A 21,982-nucleotide genomic window follows, 5' to 3' on the forward strand; every position below is an offset into this window, starting at 1 on the left:
ACCCAAGTTAGAGAGAGAAGTCATCTTCTAACTGGGCACAATGCTAGTATCTGGAATGACCATCAAACTCTCTGATGCTCCTCCTGTCTCTATGAGAATGGGGCATTTCTGCCATCTCCAATCTGTGACCTGGCTCAGTTTGACTCTCTCCATTGGTATTATTCCCTGTTTCCTCTGAGCTGCATCAGTGCCTGGCCCCACAGTAACTGAACCACTCTCACGCAAATAGCCAGTACTGCATTCCATGCACCCCACTCTCTGTGTAAAAAAACTAACACCTGACATCCCCTCGATATCTATTTCCAAGCACCTGAAAACTATGCTCCTCGTGTTAGCCACTTTAGACCTGGGGGATAAATTCATCCATTTCAAGATCCAACTCCTTAAGTGCAGGGTTACAAGCTGCAGCTGGATGCACATCTTGTAGGTGAGGGCAACAAGGACACTGGCGGTCTCCCCACCTTCCCACCAATGTCCCCTCTAACGTAATGACCAGTGGGCACATAAATCATGTACTGTACATTTTTTTCCAAGTGACATGTACAGAGTGAATTTTATATAGAGGTATTCATTTTAACAGCTAGCAAATCACTGTCAATAACAACTTTGATCTCCTCTGGGTTTGATCAAGTTCATCTGCTCTCTCACACAAACTATATAGCAGGCCTGTAATGGGTAATGAAGGATTTTCTCACCAAAGCTCTTGCATATTGTCCATAAGTGGTTTGTTTGCTAAATTACGCTTTAAAAAGTCAGAGTTCCAAATATCACTCCACTTCTTCCCACTTCTAAATTCTCCAGCAACTTTTGCATCACCACAATATACACAGGGAACACCAGTTTCTATAATGGACATAAATATTTCCCGTGAACCCGCCTGAGGAATTTAGGATATATTAAAAAAAAACATTTTGAACCTATGTAATCTCTGGCTAAAAGAATATTTGGGACTGAATAGGAATTTTTGAACTGAAGTAAACTCTGTGTTCAGCGGTTTGCTAAGACAGGCTCATTACCAGTTCTCTGTGGCTTGCAGAGAGACTCACTGAGAGCTGATAACATTATGCATTGTACCCTTGTTAGCTGATAACATTATACATTGTACCCTCGTTAGCTGATAACATTATGCACTGTACCCTCATTTGAGTGAAGGGAGGAGGACTCGCTGATAAGGACCGGAATGAACATGTCTGTAATTAAGTCAGAGCCTTGCAAAGGGAATAACTGATAAGGACTGAACAGTACATCCAACTGTAATTAGAACCTTCATTTAGCGAACTCTCTTATCTACGTAATTTAGTTTTACACCAACAGATTGGGTGGGCATACCAGTTCTAATAACATCTTGCAATAGTAATGTCTGGGGCTTACTATGTATAAATGTCTGGGTTCATGTATAAATACATGGCTGTAACCTGACAGAGTCAGTCCACTTGTCAGATGGTGGATGGTGGCAGTCACTTTGACAACTGGGTCTCAAACTCCTACAGGAGAATGCACAATAAACTGTGGTGATGATAAGAAGCTGGTCTCTCGTGTTTTATTCAGATTCAACTTTAACATTTGGCGTAATGAACAGGATCCCAATATAGGGAGTGCCAAGCAGACGGGCTGAGTAAGCGGCTGGACCACTCTGGGGACTGCAGAGACCGACCGGGCACCCAATAGGTATTTTACATTATGTCGCTCTCCGTTAGTTCCTTTCGAGGTACGGTCCCTCGTCCAAGGCTGATCGCATACCTTGACGGGATCGGGAAAGAATCTGTTGGGGGACTCGTATAAGGTAGGCAAAATTTTACTAAGTGGGCAGGAGGCGGTTCCAGGTAAATTTCACTAAGTGGACAGGAGGCAGGAGGTGCAGCTGGGTAAATATATCTGATTGTTAATTGAGCGGGAGGCTTTGTGCTGGGTATATTATTTGGTGCACATGGGTCAATTGCAGTCGATTGATACGAGTGGGCCAGGATCAGCCCTACACAGCGTGCAAGAGTTTTCCAGACAAGGAAAAAGATTTGCGCATGTTGAGTACAGCGCTGAATAAGAAATTGGGGAACAAAATGTGGCCACTGGGGAGGAACCAGGGATATTACCTCATGAGAACAAGCAGTACATTTGATATGGGAAAAAAACTGTGGAAAGAAGTGGAAATTGTTGAAAAGGGACTGGAAGGAAAAGGCAGATGGAAAGTGGAACAGTACATTATTAGCAAGTTGGAGGAATAATGCATGTGACAAAGGGAGAGAGGTATGTACTGCAGGAAGAACACCAAAGTTTGGGAGACGCTAAAAGTGGAGCGTGAATGGGTGGATAGATGCAGCAAGCAAGAGCAGGGAAAACAACGTAAGCAAACCAAGGCTGGCCTAGATAGGACAGCAGGGCAGGAACATCAGTCCGAAGTTCGAACTGATAGGGAAACAAGGGATCCCAAACCCATGTCTGGCATACTGACCCTGTTTGAGGACAGTGACCGTGATGAGCAGTGGGCACCCACCGTAGCACCCCCCACCCAACTTACCAGGAGCCAAGTGCACCCAGTGCTCCCAAACCCTAATCCTCCCAGTACTCAGATACAGTGCCCGCTCAGGTAAAACAGTGGCGGCAGGGAAGGGGAGGTCCGTAAACCCTGAGATTCATTAAGAGAATACCGAGACAGGAAGGGAAGGATCCAATAGAACCCCAGAGTTAATGGCTCCACAAAGACATTGGCTCAATGGAAGAAGCGAGAGAGTGGTAGTGGAGGATTGCTACTCTGAGTGGAGGCCTGTGACGAGTGGAGGCCTGTGACTAGTGGTGTGCCACAGGGATCAGTGCTGGGTCCATTGTTATTTGTCATCTATATCAATGATCTGGATGATAATGTGGCAAATTGGATCAGCAAATTTGCCGATGATACAAAGATTGGAGGTGTAGTGGACAGTGAGGAAGGTTTTCAAAGCTTGCAGAGGGATTTGGACCAGTCGGAGGAACAGACTGATAAATGGCAGATGGAGTTTAATGCGGACAAGTGTGAGGTATTGCACCGGAAGGTCAAACCAAGGTAGAACATACAAGGTAAATGGTAGGACACTGAGGAGTGCGGTAGAACAGAGGGCTCTGGGAGTACAGATACATCATTCCCTAAAAGTGGCGTCACAAGTAGATAGGGTTGTAAAGAGAGCTTTTGGTACATTAGCATTTATAAATCAAAGTACTGAGTATCAGAGTTGGAATGTAATGGTGAGGTTGTACAAGACATTGGTGAGATCGAATTTGGAGTACTGTGTGCAGTTTTGGTCACCTAATTACAGGAAGGATATTAATAAGGTTGAAAGAGTGCAGAGAAGGTTTACAAGGATGTTACCGGGACTTGAGAAACTGAGTTACAGAGAAAGGTTGAATAGGTTAGGACTTTATTCCCTGGAGTGTAGAAGAATGAGGGGAGATTTGATAGGGGTGTATAAAATTATGATAGGTATAGACAGAGTGAATGCTATCAGGCTTTTTCCACTGAGGCCAGAAGACAAAAAAAAACTAGAGGTCATGGGTTAAGGGTGAAAGGGAAAAAGTTTAAAGGGAACATGGGGGGGCTTCTTCAGGCAGAGAGTGGTGGGAGTGTGGAATGAGCTGCCAGATGAAGTGGTGAAAGTGGACTCACTTTTGACATTTAAGAAAAACTTGGTCAGGTATATGGATGAGAGGGGTTTGGAGGGATATGGCCCAGGTGCAGGTCAGTGGGACTAGGCAGAAAAATGGTTTGGCACAGCCAAGAAGGGCCAAAAGGCCTGTTTCTGTGCTGTAATGTTCTGTGGTTCTAAAGGCAATTGCCCACCGAATGCTGCCCAGTCCACCAGCAGCAGGAGGAGGGACAGTCCTCAGTGATTCCTGTGTATGCACCCTGGAAGCCTCAAGAAATGATAATGATCATGAATCAGGTCCCAGGTAGAAGAGAAAAACCAGCACAGTTTGCTCAGTGTGTCCGCAGTACTATACAAATGTTTAATGTGACCCTGCAAGATTTATTCGGTCTCTGCTGCATGATTCTCTCAGCTGATGAGGGGTGGAAGCGGAAGGCAGAACTGAGATACCAAACCTATCAGGAGTTACAGGTGGGAAAGCATAATGAGAATGAACAGACAGACCAAATTATTCAATCCTTGGAAAGGGTTTTCCAGCAACCTGTAGACATCACTGAAGTTCTTGAATGCAAACCTAAGCCTGGGGAATTGGGACCAGACTATCGGGAGCAGTTTGTGGCCTGCTACGGCACTGGGAATCCACCCCCTCCCCCACCCCCAGTTTAAAGCCTTACCACTCCAATACTTACCAACTAAGTTATCCAACATGATTAAAACAAATAATATGGATTGGCCTGACAATGACCGAAATCGAATGCGACAAGCTTTGACATATTATTGGGACCCGACTTTCGAATCCCGATCAAACCCAAAGGGAACTAACATTAAAGGTGAATATGTTCAGCAGCAAAGAAAGACGCGAGCGGGCTATATCTGGGGATCCGAAATGGGAACAAAAACCTACCAAGGGACAGGTGGGAACAGCAACCTGTTTAGAAATTGACAATCAATGATGCTTCCTACCATGAGTACCACCCCTCAGGAAGAGCCCAATGTAATATTGCAAGTTGCTGGAATTCCTGTTCCATTTATGATTGATATGGGGGCAACCACAACCACTCTCGATCAGGAAATAGTATCGGAAAAGGGAAAACAGCTATCAGACAATCACTCGGTTTGGGTTTGAATGAACGGAATGTACGTATCCACGTACCCGGCCACTGCAGGTGGAATTCCAGGGGACCCAGTGTGAGGTTTCATTTACAGTCACCACCAGTCGGGGGTGTAATCTAGCAGAGAGAGATTTGCTCTGTCCGTTGGAAGTCGAGATTCTCTGTGTGGACAAGGATATCACCCTGGGACTAGTGAACAACCGACATCTTCCCCAGTTACTGACACCACCCCTCCCCCCCCTAGTGGTGGGCACTTAATCTGTACTCCACTGTGTTTGAACCCCTTCTGCCAGCGGCCGACCCTCATGTGACTCTGTGCTATGACCCTCCGGGGTGCTCAACTGAGGAAAGCCAGTATTATGCACCCCTCGAGGGACAGAAGTTCCCAGTCACGGTGATTGGAGAACTTAAAGGAAAAGAGGGCAGTGCATTTCTGGCCGAAGTTCCAGATTTCCTTTGGCGACAGACAGGACTGGTTGTTCCCCATACCACCATCAGGGTTTGCCCCGGGTTCAAATCAAAGACCCTAGGGTTCCTTGCCTACACCCTGATGAAACAAGCCTCTAGCAACGAGGGAGACTGGCAAAACTTGGTCGCGGGACAACTCCAATACTGGAAGGACTTTGAGTTGAAGATGGCACATCTGGTAAGACAACCTTTTAATATTGACCAAGATGTTGTACCCCATCTCTGGGCAATTTCAGGCCACGAGATCGGCCACACCAACTGCCCCAGTCCGGATCACTGCGGAAGAAGGACAGACTCTCCCATCCATTCCGCAATACACCCTCAAGCCCAACGCAACTCCATATAAGGATGGAGGCTCTTTTGTGGATCCAGCAGGGAAACAATATTCTGGCGATGCGATAGTAACTGACAGTGAAGTAATTGAGCAGGCCTCTTTTGAAGCAGCTGTCTCGTCCAGAAGGCTGAGTCGTTTGCTCTGACTTGTGCCTGTATCCTAGCAACAGATAAAAATGCGAACAATTACACGGACTCCCGTTATGCATTTGGAGTTGTACATGACTACCGGGCTCTCTGGGAACACGGGGATTCCTGACTTGCTCTGGCCACCCCATTAGTAATGCCACCTTTGTAAACAACTTACTCACCGCTCAACAGCTACCTCGAGGTTTGGCTATTAGTAAATGTGCGGCCCACACCTGCATGGCCAACCAGGTCACTAAACTCAATGCTTCAGCAGATGAGACAGCGAAAAGTGCTGCACAATCCTCGATAGTTGATGTCTCCTCGGGTTCCCATCAAGCAATCCTCCGTGACTCAAGCAGAGCGAGTTTGCCAGACATGTGGGAGGTATGTACTTTTCAGGGGGAGTGCAAGCTGTAGTTCCAGGTGGGGTGCCAGAAAGACCCCGACTGAGGTTTCTGGATCACCCCAGCGGGACAGGTTTGTGTTCCTACACAGTTTTTACCTATATTGGTCGATTATGCACACACCTGGAAAAGGAGGGAATGGTTGTTAACCTGTACCCTGCACACCGGGTACGATTCCCTTGACCATTTTCGTGTCTACAAGTTGATGTTACTGAATTGCCTAGAGTACATTGCTATAGATGCTGCTTAGTTATTATAGATGCATTTAACAGATGGATTGAAGCTAGTCCAACTACCAATAATACTGTTATGACTGTTGTGAAGGTATTATTACAGGATATAATTCCCAGGTACGGCCTGCCAGAGATGCTGAGCTCTGACAATGGCCCACACTTTGTGGCGAAAGCAAGTGAAGGGGTGTGTAACAAACTAGCTATCAAGCAACAATTCCACTGTGTACACCACCCACGGGCTGCTGGCTTAGTGGAAAGTGTCAATGGCACTCTGAAGAGTAAATTGGCCAAACTAACAGCGGAGACTAGACTCACTTGGTTGAAGGTCCCACTGTTAGACCTATTCTACATGAGGGTCACCCCACAGGGGAAAACAGTGTTGTCACCAGCTGAAATCATTTATGGACGGCCCATGAGGACACCCTGTGGACCAAGACCTTGTGCACCATTGTTCCCAGAAAGTCTACCAGGTAAATTGGATATGCATACCCTCGGGGAAGAGATGGGGAAATACATATGCCAACTAAACAGAATTTTCCAAGCATTACATTTACAGGTACGACAGGCTTACAAGGAAGAGAACCACCCTGCAGAGAGCAGTGACTATCCAACCCAAGAACCTGGGAATTTTGTCCTGACCAAGAACTGCGATTGAGGGAAACTCGGACCTCGGTGGAGAGGACCATATTAGGTGTTACTGACCACTCCACAGCTCTGAGACTGAAGGGGCAATCTCGGTGGATACATTGAACAGACTACAATCGTGTTACTGAAGGAACAGAGTAGAAGGACTCTCTCGGACTAAAGGAAAAAGTATTGGTTGATTGTGGTGTGATGAACCTTTAGGTTTCTTGTCATTTTAAGAGAGAGTGCCTGAGTGATGTCAGCCGCCGGCTTTCTCGGCTCCTGTTTGATTCTTACTGAGAGAGAGGGAGGAGTGGAACTATTTGACTCTGCAGCGTGTTTACACTTGCTCACAGCTTGTGTTTACATAGCTCGCAGTTTGCTTTATTTAAGCAAGAACAGTCAGAGACAGACAGTCAGATGGAGAGAAAGAAAGAAGATGGAAGGTTCGAAACAAAGGACCTAGTGGCCGAAGTTCGCTGTTTGAACTCTCCTGTGCCCACAAGGGTGGGTTGATTATTGATCCAGCAAATACCTGGAAAATACCTGAGGAGGAAGGTAAAGCTGCGTGAGCGCGGGTGACGTCAGCGGCGAGCGCGGGCTTTAAATAGCGGCCCACTTTCAGGAGCGGGCAGTGTCGATGCGGGCAGCGGAGGGCGCAGGAGCAGAGTGCTGGGCTTTGGCTCAGCGGGCTTCGGCGCAAGAGGACTTTGGCAAGAAGACTTTGGCTGCTTTTCATTTATTCTGACTAATCTGGGATCAGGTAATGGGGGAGACGCTTAGAGCAGTGGTGTGCTCCGTATGCAGTATGTGGGAGGTCAGGGTCAACACAGTTGTTCCTGATGACCACACCTGCAATAGGTGCATCCAGCTGCAGCTCCTATCAGACCGAGTTAGGGAATTGGAGCAGGAGCTGGATAAACTACGGATCATTCGGGAGGCAGAGGCAGAGATAGATAAGAGTTATCGGGAGGCAGTCACACCGAAAAAAAAGGAGGTAGGCAAATGGGTGACAGTCAAGAGAGGCAGGGGGAGCAGACAGAGAGAGAAGAGCACCCCAGTGGCCGTTTCCATCAAAAATAAGTATACTGTTTTGGATACTGTTGGTGGGGATGACCTACCAGGAACAAGCTGCAGTGGTCCTGTCTCTGGCACTGAGGTTGGACCCGCGACTAGGAAGGGGAGGAGGGAAGAGAAGAGAGCAGTAGTGATAGGGGATTCTATAGTCAGGGGGGCGGACAGGAGATTTTGTGGGGAAGATCGGGAGTCTCGGATGGTATGTTGCTTCCCTGGTGCCGGGGTCCGAGACATCTCAGATCGGGTGCAGTTTATTCTCGAGAGGGAGGGCAAGGATCTACATGTTGTGGTCCATGTAGGGACCAATGACATGGGTAGGATGAGTGAGGGGGTCCTGCGTAGGGAGTTCAGGGAGTTAGGTGCGAAGCTGAAGAGCAGGACCTCCAGGGTAACAATCTCAGGATTGCTACCTGTGCCACGTGCGAGTGAGACAAGGAACAGGAGGATTATAAAAATTAATACGTGGCTGAGAGGATGGTGCAGGAGGGAGGGCTTCAGGTTTGTGGATAATTGGGCCTTATTCCAGGGAAGGTGGGATCTGTTCCGAAGGGACGGTTTACACCTGAACTGGAGCGGTACTAACATTCTTGCAGGGAAGTTTGCTAGAGCTTCTTGGGAGGGTTTAAACTAAATTTGCAGGGGGTGGGGATCCAGAATGTGAGAGAGGATAGCAAGAGGATGAATAAAGGACAGGTGGAGATTACACGGTTCCGGAATATTAAGTGTGTAGTAGAGGAAGGTGGGGCGGAACAAGCGATAAGGAGGACTCGTGTAGAGAGGGATGGTCTGACTGAACATGGAGTTAAATGTGTTGCAAGAATAAGTAAATGTAGGAAGGACAACAAAATTCTAGGGGCGTATAGACCGATGGGAGATCGGGGAGCTGGGTTAAGCACAATAGGCAGCAATTCAAACAGAGAGAGGAGAAATGGGTTAAAAATTCTATATCTGAATGCACGAAGTGTCAGGAATAAGGCGGATGAGCTTGAAGCCCAGGTGCGAATGGGTAACTATGATGTTGTTGGGATAACGGAGACATGGCTGCAGGGAGATCAGACCTGGGAAATGAATGTACAAAGGTATACGTGCATGTGGCAAAGGTAATGTCGCAGTAGTTATGGGGGATTTCAACATGCAGGTGAACTGGGAGAATCAGGTTGGTGCTGGACCACAGGATAGGGAGTTTGTAGAGTGCCTACGGGATGCATTCTTGGAACAGCTTGTACCAGAGCCAACCAGGGACAAGACTATTCTGGATTTAGTGTTATGTAATGAACAGGATTTGATAAGCGATCTCGCAGTAAAGGAGCCTTTAGGAGGTAGTGATCACAATATGATAAGCTTTTATCTGCAATTTGAGAAGGATAAGGGCAGCTCGGAGGTGTCAGTGTTGCAGATGAACAGGGGAAACTATGGAGCCATGAGGGAGGAGCTGGCCAAAGTTGACTGGACGGATAGCCTAGCAGAAAAGACAGTGGAAATGCAATGGCAGGTATTCTTGGGAATAATGCACAAGGTGCAAAATCAGTTCATCCCCCAGAAAAGGAAGGATTCAAAGGGGGGAAAGGGGCCTCAGTGGTTGACAAAGGAAGTCAGAGACTGCCTAGCATTAAAAAAAAGGAAATATGACAGAGCTAAGGTGAGTGGGTGGACAGATGATTGGGAAGTTTTTAAGGAACAACAGAACTTAACTAAAAAGACAATACGGGGAGAAAAAATGAGGTACGAACGCAAGCTAGCCAGGAATATAAAGGAAGATAGCAAAAGCTTTTTTTTTCAGGTATGTGAAGAGAAAGAAGATAGTTAAGAACAATGTTGGACCCTTAAAGAATGAATTGGGTGAAATTGTTATGGGAAACAGAGAAATGGCAGAAGAATTTAATGAGTACTTTAGATCTGTTTTCACTAAGGAAGACACAAGCAATCTCCCAGATGTATGGATGGGCCAAGGACATAGGGTAACAGAGGAAATGAAACAGATTGACATTTGGAAGGAAACGGTGATGAGAAGACTGATGGGACTGAAGGCTGACAAATCCCCAGGTCCAGATGGTCTGCACCCTAGGGTACTAAGAAGGTGGCTCTGGAAATTGCGGATGTATTGGTAATCATTTTCCAATGTTCCTTAGATTCAGGATCAGTTCCTGAGGATTGGAGAATGGCTAATGTTATCCCACTTTTTAAGAAAGGAGGGAGGGAGAAAACAGAGAACTATCGACCTGTCAGCCTGACATCGGTGGTGGGAGAGATGCTAGAGTCCATTATTAAGGATGAAATAGTGGCATATCTAGATAGCAGTGATAGGATTGGGCCGAGCCAGCATGGATTTACCAAGGGTAAATCATGCTTGACTAATCTGTTGGAGTTTTTCGAGGATGTAACCAGGAAGTTAGATGGGGGAGATCCAGTGGATGTAGTGTACCTCGATTTTCAGAAGGCATTTGATAAGGTCCCACATAGAAGATTGGTGGGTGAAATCAAAGCTCAGGGCATCAGGGGGAAGGCATTGACATGGATAGAAAACTGGTTGGCAGATAGAAAGCAAAGGGTAGCGGTGAATGGGTGTTTCTCAGAATGGCAGGTGGTGACTAGTGGGGTGCCACAGGGCTCGGTATTGGGACCACAGCTGTTTACCATTTACGTTAACGATTTGGATGAAGGTATAGAGAATAGCATCAGCAAATTTGCTGATGATACTAAGCTGGGTGGCAGTGTGACATGTGATGAGGATGTTAGGAGAATTCAGGGTGACTTGGATAGGCTGGATGAGTGGGCAGATACTTGGCAGATGGCGTTTAATGTGAATAAGTGTGAGGTTATCCACTTTGGGAGTAAGAACAGGAAGGCAGATTATTATCTGAACGGTATAGAGTTGGGTAAGGGAGTAATACAAAGAGATCTCGGAGTCCTTGTTCATCAGTCACTGAAGGTGAATGAGCAAGTGCAGCAGGCAGTGAAGAAGGCTAATGGAATGTTGGCCTTTATTACAAAGGGAATTGAGTACAAGAGCAAGGAAATCCTCTTGCATTTTTACAGAGCCCTGGTGAGACCACACCTGGAGTATTGTGTACAGTTTTGGTCTCCAGGGTTAAGGAAGGACATCCTGGCTGTAGAGGAAGTGCAGCGTAGATTCACGAGGTTAATTCCTGGGATGTCTGGACTGTCTTACGCAGAGAGGTTAGAGAGACTGGGCTTGTACACGCTGGAATTAAGGAGATTGAGAGGGGATCTGATTGAAACATATAAGATTATTAAGGGATTGGACAAGATAGAGGCAGGAAATATGTTCCAGATGCTGGGAGAGTCCAGTACCAGAGGGCATGGTTTGAGAATAAGGGGTAGGTCATTTAGGACACAGTTAAGGAAAACCTTCTTCTCCCAGAGAGTTGGGGGGGTCTGGAATGCATTGCCTCAGAAGGTAGTAGAGGTCAATTCTCCAGATGCTTTCAAGAAGGAGCTAGATAGGTATCTTATGGATAGGGGAATCAAGGGATATGGGGACAAGGCAGGAACTGGGTATTGATAGTAGATGATCAGCCATGATCTCAAAATGGCGGTGCAGGCTTGAAGGGCCGAATGGTCTACTTCTGCACCTATTGTCTATTGAATGTGTGATTGTCACTTTGTTTGATCCACTCGAGTGGATCTTTACATTTGGCAGTAACCTGTGAAGACCACTTGTGCTAACCCTTGCCTGGGGGTGGTAATTCACTTGTACAGGGTAACCCGTGACAAATCACTGTTGGTGATAATTCCTATAATCCATATGGGGATTTTGATGGAGTATCCCGTGGCTACCACTTTTGTTAACCCTTAACTGGATTCAGGTGTGTTATGTGGTAACCACTTGTGAGAAAGGTATTCTGTGGAAATCACTGTCAGTTATACTTTGTGTGTTGGATCTGGATTGGGAGAACCTTGTGGAATCTACCTGTGTGTTAACCCTTGCCTGGGTGGTAGTTCCCTTTGAAGACGGTACCCCTGTTATCAGCTAGTTTTGGTGATAATTCATATGTGGATTTGGAACGAAGACGGATAAGATCTTCGGCGACTGTTATCCTGTTTTACCACCGTGGAACTTGTGGAATTGGAAGCAATTGCCTACTCTCGACATTCACCTTCGATTACAAATATCTCTCTCACATCATTTATTCCGTGGATGAGCTGAACTTTCATACTTTACCATCTTAAGACTCTAAGCTTGGTATTCCCTGAGCTCAATGGTTTGGGAGTTATATTTACACATATGTATACACATAACACTGTTAACCATAGAACACTACAGCACAGTACAGGCCCTTCAGCCCTCCATGTTGTGCCGACCCATATAATCCTTTAAAAAATGTACTAAATCCACACTACCACATAACCCTCTATTTTTCTTTCATCCATGTGCCTGTCCAAGAGGCACTTAAATATCCCGAATGTTATAGCCTCCACCACCATCCCTGGCAAGTCATTCCAGGCACCCACAACCCTCTGTGTAAAATAACTTACCACTGATGTCTCCCCTAGACTTCCCTCCCTTAATTTTTTACATATGCCCTCTGGTATTTGCTATTGCTGCCCTGGGAAACAGATCCACCCTGTCTATGCTTCTCATAATCTTGTAGACCTCTATCGTCCCCTCTCATTCTTCTACTCTCCAAAGAGAAAAGTCCCAGCTCTGCTACCCTTGATTCATATGGCTTGTTCTCCAAACCAGGCAACATCCTGGTAGATCTCCTCTGCACCCTCTCCATAGTGTCCACATCCTTCCTATAATGAGTTGACCAGAATTGAACATTAAGTGCAGTCTCACCAGAGATTTGTAGAGTTGCAACATGACCTCTCTACTCTTGAACTCAATCCCCCTGTTAATGAAGCCTAGCATACCATAGGCCTTCTTAACCACCCTATCAACCTGTGCAGCAACCTTGAGGGATGTATGGATTTGAACCCCAAGGTCCCTTTTGATTGTTTTGCTTAAGTTGTTATATTATAAGTAGATACAAATAAAGATAGTGGTGTTAACATCAAAACCAGACTCCATGTGTGGTCTATTGCTGCTGGTTCATTTAAATTGTTACAGGTATGTAACAGTGGTGTTCGTGTTTATGTCTTTGAGAGGGATCACCCCACAATCCGGGGTCCCCATGTTAACACATTTCTGTGTCTCTGTCACACCGATGCCAAACAGGTAGAACTAGGGCCACCAAACGCAACTTCACAGACTGGGAAACATGCATCCTGGCCATACTTGCAGGTGCCCAGCAGCGGAGAGGAATAACTGAGACTGAGTGATTTTGGATGATCACTTTTCTCTCCTATGGAGTAGCCAGGAATCCACCAAAGATAATCAATTTGGCTAAGGCACTTGAGGAGCCGGACACAATACTGCAGGGGCCCTGACAGAAACAAAGGCCCAAGTAACAGAAATATCAACTGAAATGATTGCAATCCGGCAAACAGTCGTACAGAATCGTATGGCTTTAGATTTTATCCAAGCTGAGAAAGGGGGAACCTGTGTTATTATTGACACAGAATGCTGCACCTATATCCCTGATGAGTCTACTAACATTACATCCCTCTCCAAGCACACTGCCAGGGAGATTGACAGCATCAAGAAAGTAGGGCAGGATTTACACAGGTTCACCGAAGGGTTGAAATGGTAGTATTTGAAGGCCTGTTTGGTAATATGTGAGGCATGATATTGCATTATGGCTTAATAGTTGTGCATATCATTGTTATAATTACTGTTGTGCATTGTTTTTATTCATTGATAAGTCAATGCTGTACACGGTTGCTCTCTCTGTAAAAAAAATTACGGGTTTGTTGATCATGTAATGATCAAAAGGAGGGAGTGGTAAAGTATGTAAAAGGGTTAACACTTCCTTAAACAATAGCCGCCTGTTCTTCTGAAAGAAATTGCTGATGATTAGCCAATGTACTAAGCCATGCTGAGCCATATTTCTTCTTGAGGGCAGCTAGCTAGGGTTTCTGGATGTTTATCTGAATTGTGCACTCATGCGTAGAGATAGGACAGCTTCAGTCCGTTCTGTGTGTTTAAGCCATTATGACTATTTTGTAATTTAAATTAAGGGGCTGTAATATAGTAAATAACTTTGGCTCCAGCCTGCCTTGTGTGGTGGGTATCTGGACAGATATATCTGTGGTGTAAGGGGAATTGTTAGTCAGTTAGTGGATTGGATACTAACGACACTAACGACATAAACAGTCTATGACTGTTCCTGTTTGAACGACTAACTGAGTAAGCCCCAGGTGCTTGGAGTAAAGAGTTTGTATTTATACGGTCTCTGAGTGACTTTATCCGGATTCGACTTCCACAGAATGGGAGTGGTTTCAAAGGACTGGGCTGCTGGAAGCACATTACCAGACCTGGAGTGATTGCAACTGGATCTGACAGAGGCATAACTGGCTCCTCTGGGCACATTCAGTCTCACTCCAACAATTTCCTACCTTCCTTTTACAGGTATGTAATGTCTAAAGGACCAGTGTTTCAGTAAATGAGACTCACCAAACTTTCTCCTGACTGAATCACTGGATTCTATGAGTCAGATGGGTTCTCTCCAGTTGACGCTCTCAATCCTCGGGCTGGTTCACTTGTTGATGTTCCACTGTCTTCAGTTGTGGTTTGCTTCCAGTTGGGTTTTTCTTCCAACCTTCTCACCGCAGGTCTAACTTTAACATGAAAGATAATGAAGCACATTGACAATAGAAAGGAGAACCAAACATTTCTGCTTAATGTTACTAAGAGCAAAACTCACTGAAATTTAAATGTTGAAGGTAGATATAATGATCTCAGTGAACAATCTTTTATTGTCCCTCACACGTCACAAAACGATATGGGATAAGAAGGAGCCATCATTCAGTTATGGTCAGACATAAGACACAGGAACAGAATTAGGTGATTCGATCAATCTGGTCTGCCCCACCACTCAACCATGGCTGATTTTCATTCCAACACCATATTCCTGCCTTCCTCCAGTAACCCTGAAGCTACTTAGCAATCATCAATATATTAATCTCTGTCATAAACATACCCAAATGGCAGCCTCAACCACCCTCTACAGCAACAAATTCCACAAATCAGACTTCCTTTGGCTGAAGAAATTTTCTCACCTCAATTTTAAAGGGAAGCATCTTTATTCTGAGCCTGTGCTGTCAGATCACAGATTCTCTGTCTAATGGAAACATCCTTTCCATGTCCATTTTATCCAGGCTTTTCAGCATTCGGTAGGTTTACTTAACCATACATCCCTCCACCACCCCCCACTCTGAACTCCATTGAGCACAGGTCCAGAACCATCAAATACTTTTCATACATAAAGCCGATCATTCCTGAGATTATTCTTGTAAACATTGTTAGCAACACACCACGTGATCGTGCGTCACAAAGCAGATCTGCGGCGCACAGCCTCACGTGACCTGTTGGCGGGACTCCCCTTTCAATTCTGCGGAAATAGACAGCCTGGGCTCCTGGTTTGGATCGCTCAATGCAGATTCAGTGAAGTCGACACATTTCTGACGAGCCCAGATAACAGGGTACTAAATGAGTAATTGGCCCTCAGTTCGGGGCTCAAGGCCAATATCGGACCTCCCCGCCCGGGATCGGTCTCAATACTCACCGATGGGAAAGTGATATTTTCGGCCCGCAGACAGTGATCCCGAATCCGCAGAACGGCGCCAGCCTGGAGACTGTGAGCATGCGCAAAGTGATTGGTGCATCATCCGGAGGGCGGGGCCTCGGAAGCGACGCACAGATGCTGCCCATCTGTGGTTAAATGGGAGGGGAAAATGGGATCACCTGACTCCTCCTTCCCCCTCGGCTGTGACTCCAGCTATCCATTACTCTGTGGAAAGAAGCAAACTTGCCACTCACATCTCCTCTCACCCTAAATGTATTAGCCATTTCACCCCCAGGAAAAATATATCGTCTTTCCACTATTTATTCCTCTCGTAATCTTATAAATGTCCATCCAGTCTCACCCCAGTCTGCGCCGCTCTGGAGTAAACAACACAAGTTTGTGCAACCTCTCGTTACAGCTCATGCCTCTAATCCAGGCAATATTCTGGTGAACCTATTCTGCGAACAGAACTGTATGAAATACTTCAGATGTGGTCTAACTAGTTGAATAAAACTGTGTTACGAACTGTAACGTTTTAGAAACGAAACAGCAGCAATACAGTTCACACCGGAGTCTGGTTTTGATGTTAAAACCACTTATTTATTAGTATCTACTTATAGTAACTTAACGAAATAAAGGAAAGGTAACAGTGTTATGTGTAAATATAACTCCCAAACTATCGAGCCTGAGGGAACAAAGCTTAGAGTCTTGAGATGGTAAAGTAGGAAAATTCAGTAATCCCCGGAATAAATGATGGGAGAGAGATATTTGTAATCCAGGGTGAAACGTAGAGAAAAGGCCGTTACTTCGAAATAACCGTCGTCGAAAATTTTATCCGTTGAATCTGTCCATATACAAGTTATCAGCGAAAGTGACCTGTCACAGTAATACCGTCTATCAGGGGTTACCGCACAACATACCCAGGCAAGGGTTAACACAAGTAACAACCACACACATTCGTTGTGGTTCTGTGCACCGATGATCAACCCACTCTTGTGGGCCGAGGCGAGTTCCAAGCCTCAGCTGCGACTAACTGAAGCTATCAGCTTTTCCACTCACACACACACACACACTCTCTCTCTCTCTCTTCCCCCCCCCCCCGCTCTCTCTCTCTTCCCCCCCCCCCCGCTCTCTCTCTCTCTCTCTCTCTCTCTTCCCCCCCCCCCCCCGCTCTCTCTCTCTCTCTCTCTTCAGACTGGCCGACAGCCTGTCTGCAGATCGCTCTCTCTCTCTCTCATGATTAATCCACAGTTAGCGCTGTCAGCCTGTGACTGACGTCATAGTCCCGCCTCCTCACGCCGGCGCTCTTAAAGAAACAGTCACAGTACGACCGCAGGCACGTAACAGCTGCAACACAACTTCCCGACTTTTGAACTCAATGCTTCAACTAATAAAGACAACCACGCCATTTGCCTTCTTAACCACCCGATCAATCTGTGCAGTCTCTTTCAGGAGCGATGAACTTGGAGTCTGAGATCCCTCTGATCATCAACACTGTTCAGGGTTTTGCTTTTAACAGTGTACTGTCTCATACATTCGACCTACCGAGCTGCCAAGATGATCATCACTGATCAAATCTCACTGAGATTTCTCAGGTCCTGTTGAATTTATTGCCAAGTGCACAAGTACGGGAAGGTACAGGTACAGAGTAACACTGACTTGTGGCAGCATCACAGGCAAGTACATTCGGATAACACACGGAACACAGATTATACGATTCTCTGTCAGTAACAATCTATTATCTATAAACATGTCATTAACCGTATTTTATATACAGTACGTTCTGTCATGATCAATATTTAAATGTGCAATAACGGACTTGGAAATGTTGAATTTGGTCCATGTTTCCATTCCTCCTGTAATCCACAACCAGCTCCTTTGTTTTTGTCACAATGAGGGAGAGGTTATTTTCTTGACACCACTGTGTCGGGGTGATGACTTCTTCTCTGTCGGCTGTCTCGTTATTATTTGAGATTAGGCCAGTCAGTGTAGTGTCGTCAGCAAATTTAATAAGCAGATTGGAGCTGTGGGTGACGACACAAGTCATGGATATACAGAGAGATAAAGGAGGGGGCAAGGAGACGCCCCTGTGGGGTATGTGTGCTGGGGGTCAGAGAGACAGAGGTGAGGGAGCCCACTCGCGCGATCTGACAGGAAGTCCAGGATCCAGCTACACAAGACACGGTGAAGGCCGAGGTCTCTGAGCTTCTTGTCGATACTTCTCGCCTTCGTATGGCTGCTACTCTGCCCATGACTGCAAGGAACGGCAGAGAACTTTGGAGAGCGGAGAACATCAGAGAAACAAGCCTCCCCTCCATGGACTCTTCCTACACTTCCCCTGCCTCGGAAAAGCAGGCCATGTACTCAAAGATCCTCACAACCTGGACATTCTTGCTGCAAACCCGCTCCCCCATCGGGGAAGAGATACAAAAGCTTTAAAGCGCGAACCACCCGGCTCAAGGTCGGCTTCCTGTCTGTGGTTATAAGCCAAATGAATGATAAAATGTAATCGACCTCACAGTGTAACTCGACGTGACCCTGCACCATATGTCTATCTGCACTGCACTTTCTCTGCAGCCATAATGCTTTGTTACAGTTATTGTCTTGTCATATATCAACTCAATGTACTGTCGTAACGTATTGATCTGTGTGGATGGTACGTCAGGCAAGCTATTCACTGTAGCTCAGTACGTGATATGAATAAACAATATCCCCATTTTAATTGTGTGGAAATATTAGACAGACTGAGCTTCTGCTTTGGAAACTCAGAAGGAAACTTTACTGACTGTTGTAATTTCTGAGGAATGCAAATAAATGGAAAAGGCTTCAATCTCGCATTACGATCTGCGGTAACTGGGATCAGGTGACCGGTGGTGTGTCTCCCATATCAATATCAGGATCAGGTTTAATAGCACCGGCATATGTCATGAAATCTGTTGTCTCTGCGGCAACAGGAGAACCTAATTCATAACAATAGATTTTAACAACTATGAATTACAATAATATACATATTAAATCGTTAAATTATATAAGTAGTGCAAAAATAAACAAAAAAAACTAAACTAAACACTTTTAATTGTGTGGATATTCTGGAGCAAAGCTTAACTGAACTGTCCACATTGATGAGAAGCTCAGAAAAATAGTAAAGGTTAAATTCTCATATGAATGGGTCAGGCATCCAGAAATATTGGCTGCACTTTGGCAGGGACAAACAGTGGAATAGACCATAAGTCCATAAAATATTGGAGCAGAAGTTGGCCATTCGGCCCACCGAGTCTTTCCGTCATTCAATAATGGGCTGTTCCAATTCTTCCTGTCATCTCCACTCCCCTGACTTGGTCCCATACCCTTTGATGCGCTGGCTAATCAAGAAGCTATCTATCTCTGCCTTAAATACACCCAATGACTTGGCTTCACAGCCACTCATGGCAACAAATTCCACAGATTTACCACCCACTGACTGAAGTAATTTATCCGCATCTCCATTCCAAAATGGACGTCCTTCAATTCTGAAGACATCCCCTCTTGTCCTAGTATCCCCTACCATTGGAAATTTACTTTGCCATATCTAATCTTTAATGGTCTTTTAACATTCAGAATGTTTCTATTGGATCCCTATTATTCTCCAGAACTCCAAGGGACACAGCCCAAGAGCTGTCAGACCTTCCTCATATGGTAAACCTTTCATTGCTGGAATAATTCTAGTGAATCTTCTCTAAACCCTCTACAATGACAGTATATCATTTCTAAAATAAGGATCCCAAAACTGCACACAATAGTCTGTGTGATCTCACGAGTGCCTTACAGAGACTCGCCATCGCATCCCTGCTCTTAATTCAACCCATAGAGACTCTACACCTTCCAGTCATATGTCATCTCCATCGAATGATTTAATATTGTACACAGGGCCACACCACTTCCTGTGCCTACTCCCCTCTCTTTCAGATACACCGTACATCGTTGGACTTCCAGCTGCAAATGGCCGCCATTCTTTAGCCAAGTTTCACAGATAGCCACAGCGTCATGTTTGCCAATCTGTAGGTGGATTTCAAGATTGTCCATTGTATTCCTGATGCTGCGTGCATTCAAATACAGCACTCTCAGTCCAGTATGTGCTGCTTTCTGTTTTAATTGCACAATGACTCTATTGCCCTGTAACTCATGCCACTGGTTTTGATTAAGCTTCATCTCCTGCCTGTTCTTTCTATAATCTCCGTTGCACGCCATCTTTGATTTATTTCTGTTTTCCCCTTCCTCAGCCCAATCACTCCGGGTCCCATCTTTGTATACCTGTCTGGACACGCCCCTCTGCTGACTGCTCTTCCTCCTCCCTCAGTCACCTACTCCTGAGGTTCAATAACATTGCTGACTCTGAGTTTACCACCGTCAAATGCCAGGAGGGACATAATAATAATAATAATAATAATAATAATAAAAGAAGAAGAAGAAGAAGAAGAAGAAGAAGAAGAAGAAGAAGAAGAAGAAGAAGAAGAAGAAGAAGAAGAAGAAGAAGAAGAAGAAGAAGAAGAAGAAGAAGAAGAAGAAGAAGAAGAAGAAGAAGAAAGTTTCTGGTGGCAGCCGTGTAAATAAAATGTGATCTAGCGTGTCCAATCCGTTAATAATCTTACCTGTTTCATTCAGATCCCCTCTCATCCTTCTAAGAATGCGAAGGAGACAGACAAACTGAGCCAAGTCACAGACTGATGAAGGGGAGGAATGATCCATTTTGATACAGAGAGGGAAGCGGAGAGTTTGATATTGTCCCTGATGCCGGAACTGTAGCCAGTTAGAAGATGAAGTCTTGTTCCTCCAAATTGTTTTGAGCTGTGACAGTGTTTTTATCAGAAGACACAATGGAGACTAAAATTATCTGAGTTGAAATGTTGTCCTTCTCCCAGTGACGTGCTTTGTAAACTTTCAACAGTGTAGAAAGATCAAGGGATTTGTGTATCGGAATCTCAAACGTTGTTTCCGCTGTATCTGTCAGTTCACCAGCGCTTGAATGTCGCCGATCCTTGAATGTGGGGGCGGAGATGCGGGAGAAGACAGCGCCACTCGCTGCAAGACAGCCCGATCACGTGTCCATGTTCGTGATCTGATTGGATACATTGCCACGACGTTGATAGCAGTGTGATGTCATTCACTGACGAAGTGTCTCGGCCCGAAAAATTGACAGCTCGTTTCAACGGATGCTGAGTTTATCCAGCTTGTTTGTACGTGTTGATGTCATTCACTGGCTCTCATTTTGGAAGGGATTCAATCGGCCATCGCAGATACACCAACAGCTTCGCACTGGGAAGCGACCGTTTACCTGCTCCGTGTGTGCGAAGAGACTCATTCAGTTAACCCACCTTGTGATGCTCCGGTGAGTTCACAATAAATTGAGGCCACATTTCTGTCCGGAGTGAGCAAAGAGTTTTACTCAATCTTCCCAGCTACGGCAACACCAGCAACTTCACATCAGGGAGGAAGTTCAAATCAGCTCCGTGTTAAATGTTTAACCTTCACGGTGACTGAAGGCAGCTGCAGGTTCATGAGGGACTGTTACTGTCAGATTCTGCAGTTCTTGCGGCTGCTCATCACACCCAGCACTGAACCCTGGTCACTGAGCATTGGAGGAGTCTGTTTTGCTGATGTTAACCTTAAACTGGACTGATGTTTAATATTGTGGATCTGTGAATGATAAACCAGTTCTGTTTCAAATCCCGTGTCTCAGGTACTGACTGTCTCTGCCAGACTCAGAATGTACACTAGAGAGGCCCATGTTTCTGTTCCATATCAGTATTTAGAAATATATCCCTGCCACTCCCCATTCAATCTCCCTGTGATTACAGGTTGCAGATAGTCGCCACTCTAGGAGATTTCCCTTGAATTTCATAAAATCATAGAAATCTACAGCACATTACAGACGCTTTGGCCCACAATGTTGTGCCGACCATGTAACTTACTCTAACTCTGCCTGGAATCACCCTACCGCATAGCCACCTATTTTCCTAAGCTCCATGTACTTATCTAAGAGTCTCTTAAAAGACCCTATTCTATCCGCCTCTACAACCGTCGCTCGCAGTCCATTCCACACGCACACACACCACTCTTTGTTTAAAAAACTTTGCTCTGACATCTCCTCTGCACGTACTTCCAAGCAGCTTAAACCTCTGCCCCTCGTGTTAGCCGTTTCAGCCCTGGGAAACAGCCTCTGACTATCCACACGACCAATGCCTCTCATCATCTTATACACCTGCATGAATTTCCTGCATGATTTTCTCCGGGCTGAATAAGACGACGAGCTCACTGTGGTTGTGACGTTCTTCAGGGCTCCGGACGAAGTTGGTTAAACTCCTTCTTCCCTGCTCTTTTCAA

At 45.6% G+C, this 21,982-nt stretch overlaps 1 protein-coding gene across 1 annotated transcript in view; it reads right to left on the minus strand.

Annotated features, from left to right (window-relative positions):
- The window catches only part of LOC140721001 (uncharacterized), a 52,071-nt gene extending 37,438 nt beyond the window's left edge, over positions 1-14,633 (minus strand). Inside the window, exon 1 of the mRNA XM_073035866.1 lies at positions 14,512-14,633. The gene's annotated coding sequence lies outside the window, so the exon portion shown is untranslated. The remainder of the gene's footprint in view (positions 1-14,511) is intronic.
- Between the last annotated feature and the right edge of the window lie 7,349 nt (positions 14,634-21,982).

This window comes from Hemitrygon akajei, unplaced genomic scaffold (genome assembly GCF_048418815.1).
Source record: "Hemitrygon akajei unplaced genomic scaffold, sHemAka1.3 Scf000049, whole genome shotgun sequence".
In the NCBI taxonomy this organism is placed as follows: domain Eukaryota; kingdom Metazoa; phylum Chordata; class Chondrichthyes; order Myliobatiformes; family Dasyatidae; genus Hemitrygon; species Hemitrygon akajei.